This window comes from Pseudorca crassidens, chromosome 1 (assembly GCF_039906515.1).
Source record: "Pseudorca crassidens isolate mPseCra1 chromosome 1, mPseCra1.hap1, whole genome shotgun sequence".
Classification (NCBI taxonomy): Eukaryota; Metazoa; Chordata; class Mammalia; order Artiodactyla; family Delphinidae; genus Pseudorca; species Pseudorca crassidens.
The window spans coordinates 118,864,864-118,881,489 of NC_090296.1; the positions used below are offsets into that span (position 1 = coordinate 118,864,864).

The following is a 16,626-nucleotide window of genomic DNA, read 5'->3' on the forward strand; positions in this document are numbered from 1 at the left end:
ACAATCCATGTAAGCTAGACAATATTCTTCTTGTTGTACAGCCTAGAAAACTGAGGCTCAGAGAGGTTAAGGAAATTACATGGGCTCACACAGCAAGTGGATGTCAGAGTGATATTTGAATTCCAAGTCATCCGCCTCCAGAATATGTGCTCTGGGGGAACTACTGGGCCAGTTAGTGCCTCATTATAATTATAACCCGCTGAGAAGTCTAACTGTAACCACTTAAAAGTCTAATTGTAACCCACTTGAAAATTTTAAAAATTGAGATTCACCGTTTTAAAGTACACAATTCAGTGGTTTTTACTTTATTCACAAAGTTGTGCCACCCTCACCATGATCTAATTCCAGAATATTTTCAGCAGCCCTAAAAGAAATTCTGTACCCATGAGAAGTCATTCCCCACTCCCTCCTCTCCCAGCCTGTGGAAACCATGACTCTACCTTCTGTCTCTATGGATTCTGGACATTTTATATAAATGGAGTCATATAGTACATGGTCTTTTGTGACTGACTTCTTTCACTAAGAATAACGTTTCCAGGGTTTGTCCATGTTGAAGCACGTATCAGTGCTTCCTTCCTTTTTATTGCTGTGTAACCCACTGAAACTAAAAAGTAAGGCTGACTATTTTGCTTAGAGAAGGGGTGGAGTTACAATCGCAAAACAGATGTAGCACAAAGGGGGGCTCATTTTTTACTGTGGGCAGGTGTGAAAGAACTGTGACTATGGGGGCAGGTGGAGTGAGTACGGCTGCCTGAGTGTGTGGAGGCGGAGGCGGGAGGGAGGTTGGCTGGGTTCCCACGTCTGGGAGTAGCCGGGATGCCCAGCTTCTCTCCTCCAGGCACTCGTGCTGCCCTTGGCTTGTGCCGCTGGCAAAGCCTATTGAGATGTGCCCTGGGTGCCGTGGACCCCTGCCTGGGAGAGGCGGGCTGGAGGGTTTTGGAGCCGCCTTTGCCACAGTCTGCCTAGTTTCGGTACAGTGTAGACAGTTTAGCCCCTGCACAGTCTGCTGCATAGCTTTGAACTCCACGTGGACCCCGGTGTCAAATGCTGTGTGCTGATGACGGCACTGATGATTTGCTTTTTAAGTTTCTAAATATAACACTTTATGTTTTTCTGATTACAAAGGTAAGATATATTTATTGCAGAAAACTTAGAAAATACAGAAAACACAAAGCAGAAAAATAAAAATCACCCATAATTTCCCAACCAATGATGACCATTATTTTCAATGTGTATCTTCCTGGTGTCTCTCTCTCTCACCCTGCCCACACACACTTTTATAAAATCGGTATTATGTTAAACATATTGTTTTGTTCACTACTTTTTCACTTAATAATTCATCATAAACATTTTCCTTCTGTACTAAATATTCGATATTCTTCAAAAACGTGATTTTTTAAATGGCTGCAGTGTATTTTTTTTAAATATTAATGTTTGACTTATGATAAAAACCCTCCAGAAAGTAGGCATAGAGGGAACTTACCTCAACATAATAAAGGCCATATATGACAAACCCACAGCCAACATCATTCTCAATGGTGAAAAACTGAAAGTATTTCCACTAAGACCAGGAACAAGACAAGGTTGCCCACTCTGACCACTCTTATTCAACATAGTTTTGGAAGTTTTAGCCACAGCAATCAGAGAAGGAAAAGAAATAAAAGGAATCCAAATCAGAAAAGAAGAAGTAAAGCTGTCACTGTTTGCAGATGACATGATACTATACATAGAGAATCCTAAAGATGCTACCAGAAAACTACTAGAGCTAATCAATGAATTTGGTAAAATAGCAGGATAAAAAATTAATGCACAGAAATCTCTGGCATTCCTATACACTAATGATGAAAAATCTGAAAGAGAAATTAAGGAAACACTCCCATGTACCACTGCAACAAAAAGAATAAAATACCTAGGAATAAACCTACCTAAGGAGACAAAATACCTGTATGCAGAAAACTATAAGACACTGATGAAAGAAATTAAAGATGATACAAACAGATGGAGAGATATACCATGTTCTTGGATTGGAAGAATCAACATTGTGAAAATGACTCTACTATCCAAAGCAATCTACAGATTCAATGCCATCCGTATCAAACTACCACTGGCATTTTTCACGGAACTAGAACAAGAAATTGCATAATTTGTATAGAAACACAAAAGACCCCGAATAACCAAAGCAATCTTGAGAAAGAAAAACGGAGCTGGAGGAATCAAGCTCCAGGACTTCAGACTATACTACAAAGCTACAGTAATCAAGACAGTATGGTGCTGGCACAAAAACAGAAATATAGATCAATGGAACAGGATAGAAAGCCCAGAGATAAACCCACATACACATGGTCACCTTGTTTTTGATAAAGGAGGCAAGAATATACAATGGAGAAAAGCCTCTTCAATAAGTGGTGCTGGGAAAACTGGACAGCTACATGTAAAAGAATGAAATTAGGACACTCCCTAACACCATACACAAAAATAAACTCAACATGGATTAAAGACCGAAATCTAAGGCCAGACACTGTAAAACTCTTAGAGGAAAACATAGGCAGAACACTCTATGACATAAATCACAGCAAGATCCTTTTTGACCCAGCTCCTAGCAAAATGGAAGTAAAACAAAAATAACAAATAAGACCTAATGAAACTTAAAAGCTTTTGCACAGCAAAGCAAACCATAAACGAGACCAAAAGACAACCCTCAGAATGGGAGAAAATATTTGCAAATGAAGCAACTGACAAAGGACTAATCTCCAAAATTTACAAGCAGCTCATGCAGCTCAATATCAAAAAAAAATTAACCCAATCCAAAAATGGGCAGAAGACCTAAATAGACATTTCTCCAAAGAAGACATACAGGTTGCCAGCAACACATGAAAGGATGCTCAACATCCCTAATCATTAGAGAAATGCAAATCAAAACTACAATGAGATATCACCTCACACCAGTTAGAATGGCCATCATCAAAAAATCTACAAGCAATAAATGCTGGAGAGGGTGTGTAGGAAAGGGAACCCTCTTGCACTGTTGGTGGGAATGTAAACTGATACAGCCACTATGGAGAACAGTATGGAGGTTCCTTAAAAAACTAAAAACAGAACTACCATACGACCCAGCAATCCCACTAGCAGGCATATACCCTGAGAAAACCATAATTCAGAAAGAGTCATGGGGTAAGCTGGGATGAAGTGAGAGCGTGGCATGGACATATATACACTTCCAAACGTAAAATAGATAGCTAATGGGAAGCAGCCGCATAGCACAGGGAGACCAGCTCGGTGCTTTGTGACCACCTAGAGGGGTGGGATAGAGAGGGTGGGCGGGAGAGGCAAGAGGGAGGAAATATGGGGGTATATGTATATGTATAGCTGATTCACTTTGTTATACAGCAGAAACTAACACACCATTGTAAAGCAATTATACTCCAATAAAGATGTTTAAAAAATATTAATGTTTGCTTAAACAGTCCCCTGTTTTGGACATGTTGGCTTTTTCAGTTTTTCGATATTGTTTATAGATAAAACTGCTTCTTTTGTGCATTTTTTGTACATCTATTAATGCATAGCGCTCCTTCTGGGACAAAAGATATAAATACTCTTAAGGTATTTGATACATATTATCAAATTGGCCTTCCAGAAAACTATATAATTCCACAACTGTGCTACATTTTAACTTGAGTTTTACTGTACATGTTGCTTTGCCGAAGTACGCCTCCATTCCCCTGTGCCTCCCTCCTCCCCTCCCTTCTCTGTACCCCCTGGCTCACCCCACCTATCAGCATAGTACTCTAATTGCTCATATTGTTTTCTCCTTGATATTTGCCTATATTTTAATTTATGCATGTCTTTTTCACCTAGTATGATTTTTATATCAACATTTCTCTTGACATAGTCGGGGTTCCCATTTTAAGCTTAATGACCATTTCCATCATTTTGCCCCCATCATGGTTTCCTTAGCCATTCCCCATCCTCTGTTAGAGATCTAGGTGGTTTCTAGTTTCTTCCTCATCAAAAAATTAGTACTACCAACTTGAATGTTCAGTTTGCTCTTTTGTTTTTTGTTTTTCTGATCTCATGTTCCATTTTGGAAATTCAGTTCCTGGTCATGTAATTACTAGGTGCAAGGCAGGAGCTGTTCTAATAACATTAATGCTGCTGAGGGGCCTTCAGAGAAAAGGCACCTGGGAGGCCCAGGTGAGAGAACCCAGAAACAGAATGGACGCTCGTTTTGGCCTCCCTTTTCCCTTCCTTATTAGGTACTGTTCTTTCCTCGGGGGAACATGGGAGGAACTCAACACCTCACTCCTACAAGGGATATAAGAGGTGCTGCGAATTGGGACTTACCGAGTTCCATGCAGGGAAATTATGTCAGTGTTCGTACGGTGTCCACATATAAATGGCATCCTACGATAGGTGGTCTTTTGTGACTAGCTTCTTTCACTAAGCATAGTGAAGGGGGAGATCTTGGCGGCTTCTCAGATTGTGCAAATACGCTTTCGTGGTTCTGCGTGGGCCTCGCCTTGCGTCCATTCACCCTGCTTCCAGTACTTTCTGAGCCCCGGCCACGCATGGCAGCAGGACCCTCCGTCATAAATGGTGTGAGTTCCAGTCCTGACTTTGTCACTTAGTGCCTGTGAACAGCTTAACCTGTTCCAGCTTCAGTTTCCTCATTTGTGAAAAGGACTAATGATCACTGTACCTGCCGTCAGAGTGAGAGGAGACAGCGTTTATTCATTCCTCTCTTGAAACCAAGGGGCCTTCATGGGCGCTGGGACATCTGTCCGCCTTCAAGAGAAAGGAGCTGGCATTCCTGCCTCGGGGAGCACTTACAGCCTTGGAGGGGCCAGGCGGGGAGATGATGTGTGTGATAAAGGGAAGGCAGGGGCCCAGGAGAAGGGCATCAGCCTGACAGTGGTGGGAAGTCACAGCGACTTAAGAAGGGCCGCACGCTGACATGGGAAAGGGAGGGAGGACGCAGAAGCCTGTTTTACGGGAGGGCTGCGTTCTCGAAGACCTCACAGAATTCAGATCTCTCATCATTCAGACTGTGGTTTTCCCCAGAGGATAGATGTACAGAGCGTGCATGGGTGCGTGGTGCATTCTCAGAATGCATAATTTTGCTCGAAGTTGGCTTTTCACGCTGTCACTGTTATCACCAGCACTGCACAGAGGGCTCACTCATAAACGGCCCACTTGGTATCTCAGGACGGTTTGGCTTCCTCGATAGCCAAGCTGCCGATGGTGGTTGTTACTGTCATCATCACAGTGTGTTTTCAATCCAGCACCACCATTTGACAGACCGTCTAGATCAGAGGTCAGCAAACTTTTTTTGTGAAGGGCCAGTGAGTTAATATTTCAGCTTTGTAGGGTCTTTGTTGCAACTAATCAGCTCTGCCTTTGGAGCACAAAAGCAACCATAGACGATACAGAAAAGAATGGGCAGTAAAACCTTATTTACATGCGCTGCAATTTGAATTTCATATAATTTTCATGTCGTGAAATAGTTTTCTTCTTTCAATATTTGTTCAGCCATTTGAAAATGTGACAAGAGCAGGCCGTGGGACAGGTCTGGCCCACTGGCCAGGGTTTGCTGACCCCTGGTCTAGATGACTATAATATTTGAAAATTGTTTTCAGTTGAGTGAATGTTAAAAAAAAAATAAAAAGAGTGAATGTTAAAATAGCCCCGCAGTCAACAAAACCACTCATAGAAGTTCCGGTGATCGTAAGAGTATAGCTAAGTTCACAAGTTCTATCAAAAGATTGTGGGTATTTATCAGCCTGGGCGATACCAATGTAGGCAAGTTATTCTAACGAATTTTAAAATTTAAATCATATTGTTTTGAAATGCATCAAATGACTTTATTAATAGTTATCTCATTCTATGTTGTGGTTCAAATTGTATCCCATACCTTTGTTCGTTACTGTGTACCATCCTGGAATCTAACAACTCTGCCTGCCTCTAGACAGTCTGATGGCCTATGGTGAGGGGTTTGGAGCTTAATTCTGGCTGGAATTGTTGTTGTAGAAGCATGGGAAGGAGCACCAAGGCGTATGTCTGGCACATGGTGAATGTGGGATAGACTTTGTTCTCTCTTCTCCCTTTCTTTTCCTCCCCACCCAAATGTTCTGTATATTTGGTCAGCTCTAAAACATGCTGAGCCTCTTTGAAATTGTTACTTTGGTTCTTTCCACATGCAGTAAAGTCACTAACCTTTTAAAATGGAAACAAAAACAAAGGCTGTTAGAAAGCAGTTTCCCCTCCCGGGTCACCAGCTTTCCCTTGCTGGAGAATAAGCAGTGCTGTGCTGAGACCGCAGCCAGGGCCAGAAGAGAGGCCCCAGGTCCAAGGCAGGCGCCTCCAGCTGGGTGCAGACCCAGCTCTCCAGCCAGGAGGGGGGCGTCTGGTCTGCTGGCTGCTCTGAGGTCCACAGCTCCTGGGTGTTTCTTGGTTTCGGAGATTCCAACGGTAGGAAAGCCAGGATCCTCTCCAGATGGGAGACCACCAGCCCCGAAGGTGACTGTGATGCTGTGGTTCTTGGCTCTCGAGCGTGCTTTTGCTGTGTGTGTTGGATGGAAGGCCCGTCTTGAGTAGACATGTGTTTGTGTTGTTCAGGGGGCTGATGTGCATAACCACGTGTGCTTTCTGGCCTGGGGTCTGGCAGGATGTGAAGAGAGGCAGCCACTATCCTTTGGCTGGTGAGATTTTGCACAGTTATGTTGGGGAGGGGGCTGGCATTCTTCCTGTGCTTTTGGAGCTCTTTGGTTTATAGACAAGTGGTCTTGGAGCTGAGGGCATGGACGTTGAGTCCTGACTTTGCTACCGCTTTGCCATTTGATCTCCAGTAACCCATCCTACTCTGTCTCTGGGGTCACTAATTCCTCACTCCTGAATGAATGGTGATAGCCATTTCTGGGGGCCCATTTCTCAGCTGAGACATGTGGGGAGCCTGGACTTTCACTCCCATCCAGCAGCAGTAAGGCGTCCTTGCCCCTCCCCGCTGGGTGGTCAGAGGAGACCTAGTGGAGAGTCAGGACTCTTACCACCACCCAGTAGTAATGAGGCCATGCATCTCCTCCCACTCTCTGCCTTCCCCCAGTGGTGCCAGTGGAGGCCTTGTGAGGCACAGTGATGTGGCCCTCCTACCCCTCCCAGCCAGGGAAGTATCAGTGGAGACTTGTTGGGGAGCTGAAACCCCCTCCCCTGTCAGCAGTAATGATGAGCCCTCCTCCCCCCTTAGGAGGCCAACTGATCAGGTAGGATTCCCCTTCCTCAGCTGGAGCAGTGTCAGAGGAAGCCAGCTAAAATGGAAGGTTTAAGTAAGTTCTAGAGCCTCATAATGTAATACCTAAGATGTCCAGGTCTTAATTGAAAACCACTCGTCACACCAAGATGCATGGAGATCTCAAGCTTAATGAGAAGAGACAACACTGAGGTGACAGGGAAGTGGCAATTATCTGACGAAGATTTTGAAGCAGTCATCATAAACATGCTTCAGTGAGCAGTTATGAACATGCTTGACACAAATGGGAAAAAAAATAGAAAGTCTCAGCAAAGAAACAAAAGGCATAAAGAAGAACCAAATGAAAATTTTAGAATGGAAAAAGACAGTAACCGAAACAAAATCACACTGGATGGGCTATACAGAAGAATGGAGATGACAAAGGAAAGAATCAGTGAATTTGAAGACATAACCATAAACATTCCCCAATCTGAACGACAGAGAGAAAATAGACGAGAGGAAGAGAAAAAGGGCAGATCCTCAGGGGACCTGACATTTGGGTCTTTGAAATCCCAGTAGAGGGGAAAGAGGGTAGGACTGAAAAAGTTCTCAATAGACTAATTGCTGAAAACTCCCCAAGGTTAGGATGAGACACAAGCCTCCAATTCAAGAGCTTAGTAAGTTCCGAACAGGATAAACCCAAAGAAATCCATACTGAGATATCTCATGCTCAAACTTCTGAAAATAATTTTGAAAAAGAAGAAAGTAGGAGGAGTCAGTCTCCCAAGGTTTCAAGACTTATAGCCACAGTAATCAAGACCGTGTGGGGTTGACACAGGGACAGAAGAGAGAACCTAGAGGAGTGCCTATCTGATTTTTGGCAAAGGTGCTTAGGGAAATCAGAGAAACACTTACTGCAGTGATATGGATGGTGACTTGGAAGAGGCTGGTAGTAGATGGAGAGGAGAGGGGAGGGTTTACCTGAGAGACAGTTCCAAGCAAAGAATTGACAGCTGGCAAGAGATGAGGTCTTAGGGCTCATGGGAGGGGGAAATCACAGAAGCCCAGGCAGGCTTTGAGCTTTGTTCATTGGAAGAATAGCGATACCACCATCAAAGTAGGAAAGCTCGGCAGGAAGAGGACTTTGTGTGGAGCTGGTGACCAGGTCCTTTTATTATTAAGCATGTGTGGGCCATCAGCAGGAGGAAACTAGAAGTACAGGAAAACAGTCTGAATGAGAGGGTAGGCCTTGAGACGTTGGGTTTTTTTTTGCAGTACGCGGGCCTCTCACTGTTGTGGCTTCTCCCGTTGCGGAGCACAGGCTACGGACGCGCAGGCTCAGCGGCCATGGCTCACGGGCCCAGCCGCTCCGCGGCATGTGGGATCTTCCCGGACTGGGGCACGAACCCGCGTCCCCTGCATCGGCAGGCGGACTCTCAACCACTGCGCCACCAGGGAAGCCCGAGACGTTGGGTTTTTGAGACCTCTGCATGAGATAATAATCAAAGAGGTCAGAATGTAAGAGTGCTTACCCAGTGTACAGAGCTCATTAGTGGGGGATGGGTTGTGGTTGATATTTTTCTAGTCCTGGTTTGGGTCACAGGGGGAGCAGACAGAGGAGACCGGCAGGGAACAGACACAAATGGCTGCTGACGATTGGGTTCAAGAAAAAGGGTACGGTAACGGTTTTATTCTTGCTAAACCCAATTGTCTTTTACTGTCCCCCTTGACCTTTGGATGACCTTTGACTCCAGCGACTTGCCTCTCTTGGTTTCCTTGAAAATATTTCCTGATTCACAAGATGGCTGTCTGTTTTTCATTATCATAATCTTTTAATCATGGCACCCGATTTCAGCTTTACCTAATACCAGCCCATCACAGAGTTGTGTCAGGGAAATAAGACTAATTTGCTGGGGTTTTGCTTCCCTCTGTAAGGATATATGAGCCTTTCAGCCTACACCGCACAGCAGTGATTGTTACAAATCATTGACTAGATTTCTATCGCTTAAAAAAATAATGACATAACTCAAATGTCAATGCAGAAGCCCCAAGAGCTGAGCAGGAAAAGGCAAATCCTTCTCTCTGATGTTCAGAAGCGCCAAGGGCAGAGTATGTGGCCGGCTGATTTATGGTGGCCGAGGCACACGGAGCCGGGATGTGTTCTGGACGGGTAAGTGCATGGGGGCGCTGAGATGATATGCTGGACTCAAGGCCAAAGCTGCCGTGGAGGGAACGGGGCAGAGCACAACCTCATATACAGCAGCTCCCCTGGCTCGGCCCAGGCTGCAGCCTGCACTGTGCACCCGGTAAACGTGAACTCAAGCAGCTCTCCAGGAAATGTGTATCTGATGCAGTGTGTCAGGGGACCTGAGAGGCAGCTTAATGGAGTGCTGACACAAGCCAGGACTCGAAAGCAGGGCTTGGGTTCCATCATGCTGCTGCCCTTTACTAGGGGCATATTGCTTCTGATGACCTCGGACACAGCGCTTCACTGCTCACAGCCTGTTTCCTTCTGTGTAAAATGGATATATCAGTAGCACCTACCTCGTAAAGTAATGTTTGAAGAGTGTTCAGCGCAGTCTGTCAGGTATTATACACTCAATAAAAATTAAAAGTCTGTAGTCTGATGTGGACATGGTGGGAGGAAGAGGAGGGTGGGATGAATTGGGAGATTAGGATTGACATATATACACTACCATGTGTAAAATGGATAGCTAGTGGGAACCTGCTATAAAGCACAGGGAGCTCACCTCGGTGCTCTGTGATGACCTAGATGGGTGGGATGGGAGGGTGGGGTGGGAGGGAGGTCCAAGAGGGAGGGGATATATGTATACATATAGCTGATTCACTTCACTGTACAGCAGAAACTAACACAACATTGTAAAGCAATTATACTGCAATAAAAAAAAAATCTCTAGTCTGAGCTTTGCCTCTAATTAGCTGCGATACTTTGCACCAGTCAGCTTATTTCATTGAGCAATCAGTTTATTCATCTGTGAATCATGATTACAAAATAATGGATTTGGAGAGTTGGGTTGGAAACTCCCAGTTTTTGTGTGCTTTGTGATTCTGTGATGAGATGTCAATCAGACAAGTCACAAAGGAAATGATAGATTTAAAGACAAAATAAAAACTTATTTGCATAAAAGTTACAAGCAAAATTAAAAGACAAAAATCAAACTGAAAGAACTTGACAAAATAAGGGTCAGTGTCCTTAATATAGAAACAGCTTCTTAAAAATCAACAGAAAACATCATGAACTGTACTGAAAAACTGGCAAAAGAGATAAGAAATGCACAGAAGAGATAGTACACATGACTAATAAAAATGAAAAACGATTCCAACTTTACTAGTAATTGAAGCAATACAGTTAAAATGACTTACCTTTTTTTTTTTTTTTTGGCCTATTGTGACTAACACACTGAATGCCCACCCTGTACGAAGCAAAGTTATTACTCAAAGGTTTCCTGCGAGTATGGACAGACCACATTTTCCACGCGCTCTTGCAGTTAGGTATGGCCATATGACTAATAGAATATGAGTGGCAGTGATTTGTTAACGGCTTCTCAAAGCTGTTAGCTCAATCCCCCATGCTTTCTCTTTTCCCTTGTTTGTTCACGGGCTGGAAAGTAGAAAAAAAAAAACAGCTGAGGATTCCGAGGCTCTAGACAATGGTGGAGCCATTGTCCACCATTTCATCTGAGCCGACCCAGATGAAAAGAGACTGGGTCCCTGGATGCCTGCGTGCCTGTGTGGAGCAGTGCGCCCCTTCCAAGCCACATCAGACAATGAATTGAGCAAAAACTTTTTGTTGTGTTAAGGCTTTGAAACTCTAGGATGGTTTGTTGCAGCTCTTAGCCCACCCTAACTAATTATGGATCAAATTTAAAAAGATTATAATGCTAACCTTATTGGCAAGTATGTTTATTTCATCTGCTGCAGTGGGATTTTAGGTGGGTATGCTCTTTTTGAAAACAGCCCATATGTAAGAAGGACCTTAAATAATGATACCTTTTGGCTTAGTGATTCTGGTTTTAGGAATCTACCGTAAGGATCTAAGCAGAGAAACAGATAAAGAATTTCCTATAAAGATACTCATCACAAATTCCAACAATAAGGGAACTACTTAGATATGTTATCCAGCTTCCATGGGGTGAACTATTATACAGTGATTAAATGAGATGTTTATGATTTAAAGTCAAAAATAGAATGCAAAACTGTGATTTTGTATATGTAGAATAGACAGATAATATAGCTAAGCATTAAGCATAGAAAAAAGACCAGAAGGAAGAACACCAAAAGCATTCAGAGTGGTTAACCTGGAATGTGAGGCTATGGGTAATTATAGCTCTCCTCTTTACGTTTTCCTGTAGTTTTCAATTTTTCCTCAATAAACATGTGCCATTGTATAGACAGTTTTTTTCTAAAAGACTATGCTGTTAGCTATGTTCCACCCAGCCTTGAAGTCTCACCTAGATCTATCTTGTGGATGAATTTAATGCTTGCTGTCTGTGAGTTTGTCTTTTAGTGTTAGTGCACGTGGCGTACCCACTTCCCCGACATGTGTGTGTGTGTACGTGTGTGTGGTGCATACACAGATGTACACAGGTGTTTGCCAGAGTGCCAAGAGGCCATTTGCAGATGGCAGGACCTTATATCATAAGGAGGGGAAGGTGGACCAGGAGGGGAGCTCAGCCTGAGCCAAAGCTGCCATTAGTCTTACGGCCACCTGCCTTTGACCAAAGTTCATCATCACCTTGGAGAAGGCCTGGGTAGCACATCAGAAAATCTGTGTCCCCTGTGCAGAGCTCGGGCTGTGGAAGTCTGATCGTGTTTCCTTTGATGAGTACAATCCAGGGATTACAAATCACTCTGAGGATGCTGGGGAGAGGTTGAGTCTGAGTGGGGAAGAAGGCTGGAGTCTGTCTCTAGGTATCTTTGATTCCTAGGTAGGGTGGCCTGCATCACATCACAGCTGTTTATTCGTGTGTCCAAGTAGGGCAGAGAAGGTCACTGATGGTGTTAATTTCAGAAACAATTAGCAGTCGCTACAAAACAGGAAAGTCTCTATTCAGATTGTGGGCTGGGCATCAGGACGTTGGAAATGTAGTATGGTCATGCTTGAAGAGAATGTCCTCCGAGTGAGATTGAATGTTAAGGTCTCTGTCATCACAGAACACCTGTTGGGCCCCCAGCTGCTGTTCTAGGCACCAGGAATATAAAAAATAAGTCTTTGAGAAGTTTTTACTCTTCTGCAGTGTCCTGTTTTGGGGAGGAAAGGAAAGCACAAACCATGATGATACACTGTGGCAGTTGCTAGGTTGGAGTTCTGCATATGAGACTTACACAGAAGTAAAGAAATTTAACCAGGTTTATCAAGTGCTGTAAATCAAGTGACTAAGGAATATTTGGAGAAGAGACAGCGCTCTTACTCCAAATGCATTTCTTCCTTCCATCTGCAGTATCATGTCATCCGAAATTGAAAAAGCAACTCTCTACAGAAGCAGGAACAAATGGCTCATTTATTGAAAATATCTTGCCTGCCTAATATTTCTACCCTTGACTGTTTTCCTTAGTTACCTGGGAAGCGTTTTTTAGGACTGAGAACAAATATACACCACATCAATGTTGATGACCATGAAAATGATGTAGTTTGCATTGAAATCCTTGACTAATCTGTGCTGATTACCTAGTTTCTCCAGGGAAGAAAGGAGAAGTAAGGTGTTTCCTTTAATGAGTTAGCAAAACCCACTGTAATGTATTTGCTTAATAGTATCTGGGAAGTTTTAAGATCTTCTTAACATTTTTACCTAATTCAGATTCTCTGGGTTTTCAGGATGCTCTGGGCAAGCCAGCCAGTTTGCAGAATGGAGGTTCAGTGGAAAGAAATGAGTTCTATGGCTGGGTTTGAATGTGATGGGAAAAAAGGATGGGCTTTGCAAGGGGTAGAAGAAAAGACCAAATACTGAGAGCAGAGGGAGTGTCAGGAGAACACACCTCTGGCCTCAGGTCAGGAGGGGGAGACTGGAAAGGTGAGGGGGGCGGTGCTGGGGCTCCAAGGTCAGCTTTCCTGAATACCCTGCTGCCTGAGGCAGGATTTCCTGAAAGGGCTGTGGCGAGTGATGATGGCCAGCAGAGGGCTGGGGAGGGTCAGACCCTCCGTGGAGGCAGCACACATCTGCCATGGGCCAGTGCCTTCATTCTTTCTCCAGGGCAGTCTGTAGCCATTCACTGAACACCAGCAATAGAACCTAGAGAGAAATCAGACATGGGCCCGCTTCCTAAGAAGTAAAAGTCTATTGGAGACACGTGCTGTTCATCCTCCAATCATTCATCAAACTTTTATTGCAGGGCCACTCTGTACCAGGCAAAGATGAGTAAAGATGACAAGATGAATAAACTTATCCCTGGCCTTGAGAAGCTCCCCAACCCGTGAGGGGCAAGCGTAGACAGAACATAAGAGCGAGCGTGCCTGGTATCTGTTAAAAGAGATGATAATCCCTTCTCTTTTAAGCTTCTAGACCCTGTCCTGTACCTCCCATTGTCGTCTGGCAAACTTACCCACCGTATTGTTAATGGTGACTCTTTTGAGAAAGGATATTTCTTTCTCAAAAGAATAACGTAAGTGCTAATAACAAAAGTCCACTGTGCTATTTACTTCCTTGGACCGTTGGCATTCCTTTTGCCTGTACCAGCCATTGGGCACTCAGTCTAGGGTAATGTATCGTTGTGAAAGAAATCTTCATTTATGTATTTTTGTATTTATTTGTCTGCCTCAGTAAGAGCGTAAGCTTCTCAAGGGCAGGGATTCCCACCCCCCTTGTCATATGTAGTATCTGGCGCGAAGCTTCCTAACTCAATAGGTATTGAAAGCTCATTAGCTGGTAACCTGATTGCCCCACATACAAATGTTCGAGGACTTCAGGATCACTGGTCCCAGCCCTGCAGGAGACATGGGACCACTCTGATGTGTTGCGACTTGAGGAACCCATTCAACGTATCCATTGAGACCTAGAGTGTTCCTTTATCTCTAAACTAGTACTCGAGATGGCACCTGGGAAAGGATGTAGACCAGCAGCAGACACAGGCTCTGTTTTGATCCTTTAAGCCAGCCCTGTTCGTATGTGGGTAGCAGGCAGTATCAAATGATGGTTAAGTGCATAAACTCTGGGCTCAGGCCGCCTGGGTTTGCATTGTGACTTTCCCACCTACTAGCTGGGTGACTTTGGAAACGTTATTTAACTTCTCTGTACCTCCATTTCTCAATGGTATCTCCTTCATGGGGTTGTTGTGAGGATAAAATGAGTTAATTTAAAGCACTTAGAAAACCATCTGACACATGGTAAACACTCAGTAGATGTTTGCTCGAGTCCCCAGCTACATTATTATTATTCTTATCTGAAATAATAGGTTATTAAATTGCTCATCTCGGCTCACTTTGCTGTAGGTGATGTTCATGGCACAGTCAAGTCATGTCCTGAAATGTTTTATCTCCCAGCAAAGAGGTGAGGTACACCCAGTCCCCTTGGGGTAGCATCCATCCATCCATTCATTCATCTGTTGAGTGTCTAGCTATGATTCTCTACCAGGTGGGAGGTAGTGAGTCTAATAAAGTGAAAAGAGGGGAAGCCCTGTGGTTGGTGGTCTGTATTCAAGTCCAAGCCCTACCCTCCACCAATCGTGTGGCCTAAGTTTTGCTATGAGAATTAAATAACATGCTTATATCGTATATCAGGTGTGTAGTGTAGTAAAAGTTGATTCCTGACTTTCTTGACTTTTCTTCCACTTTCCTGTTAATGGAAGACAAAGGTAGGTTGGACGTACTGATGTTGGGGGCCGACATCCTGGTACTTCGGTCCACAGACAACTGGACCAATCAGGTGGGGGCTCTGCACACAGTGGGCTGGGGTTCTGAGAGACGATATTTCTGGGGGAGAAGCCTGTGCGTGACGGCGAGGAGGGCAGGAGGGGGATCTGGGGTCTGCGATTGGGATGTGGCTGTGAGGTGGTCTTTCTGAACCCAGACCTGAGAGGCTGATCAGACCGTTCTCTTTAGGGTGCACTGAAATCAGGGGGCACCTTCCAGGGGTTCTGGTCAGGCCAAGAGGAGAAGGGGCAGGAAGGATACTCAGAGGTGGCCTGTGGGAAAGGGGCAGCACAACAGAGCCAATGTCCAGGGCACAGTGGCCCCTTCTGGGGTCAGGGAAGCCAGCTCCTGCCCTGGGTTACATCTGTTGTGGCCCCCCTTTCCGTCCCCTCCATCCCAAGCCTTCGTGCCTCCTGTCACATCCTTCCTGTTCCCCAGGTGTGTGGGGACTGTGACTTTGGCCTGAACCAAATCAGGTGACTTGTCCAGCCTTCCTGCAGGGTCTTTGTGGAAAGGAGAGCCGGCGGGGCCTCCATCGGCCAGGGAACATATGTTTTAACAGAAACTAGATCGTTCGATTTTTTTGTTCACTGTCAAGAAAGGTTATAAATCAACAGGAGCAAACCCCCAAAGGTGACTCGCTCCACAGATAGCATGTTTACTCAATCCCCGGCGCTGTTGCCAAATGGATTTTCGGGAAACCTCACTTTCATCGGGTCCCTCCCTGCTCCAGAACCTACAAGGGCTCTTTCTTCCCCATCTCGTCAAAATTCTCCTGGCGCTTGCCAGGGCTTGGATAACGTGTCTTCGCCACATCTTCACAGTTTTACTCCTTCCTCACAGTGAGAATCCTGCAGTGCCTTCTGATCCTCCAGAGCCAGGGCTTTTAAACTTTTCTGACCGGTAGCCACAGTGAGACATACTCACTTAGCCTTACTGTGTGTGATAAATGCTGGTATTTTCTTTTTCGTTCTTTTCTATTTCATTAAAAAAAGTGCAGGTCATGACTCACGCAGTTGATTTCATGACAGACTAATGAGTTGTGACCCACAGTTTGAAAAGCAGAGCTGATTTAGCACATAGTAATCATGTTAGCACGTCCAAGCTCGTACTGTTCACTGCAGGACAGGCCAATCAATCGAGAGACGAGCTGTTGGGGCAAGGAACAGCGACTTTATTCAGAAAGCCAGCAGACGAGAAGATGGTGGACTCGTGTCCCAAAGAACCATCTTACCCAGGTTTGGACGCTAGTTCCTTTTATAGAACAAAGAAAGGGAGGTGAGGAGGTAAAGGTGATAAGTTGTTAGCAATATTTCCTGGTTCCAGCCAGACTCCAGAGGGGTTGTGTTAATTTCTTTCTTCCTGCAGCCATTCACAGGTAGGCCTGATCAGGAAGTTTCCTGTGAGCTAAACAAAGGTATTTTAACTTAACACTCAGGCGTGGGAGACAGAGTTCCTGGAGAATGGGCCATTATGTATACTTTAAGCTCTAGGCAACATCCCTTGAGTGATTAATTTGTAGAAAAAGCAATAGAATACA

General features: G+C 44.5%; 1 protein-coding gene across 3 annotated transcripts in view; it reads left to right on the forward strand.

Annotated features, from left to right (window-relative positions):
* Positions 1-16,626, forward strand: part of THSD4 (thrombospondin type 1 domain containing 4) — a 571,466-nt gene that overhangs the window by 7,221 nt on the left and 547,619 nt on the right. The gene's annotated exons all lie outside the window — the stretch shown is intronic.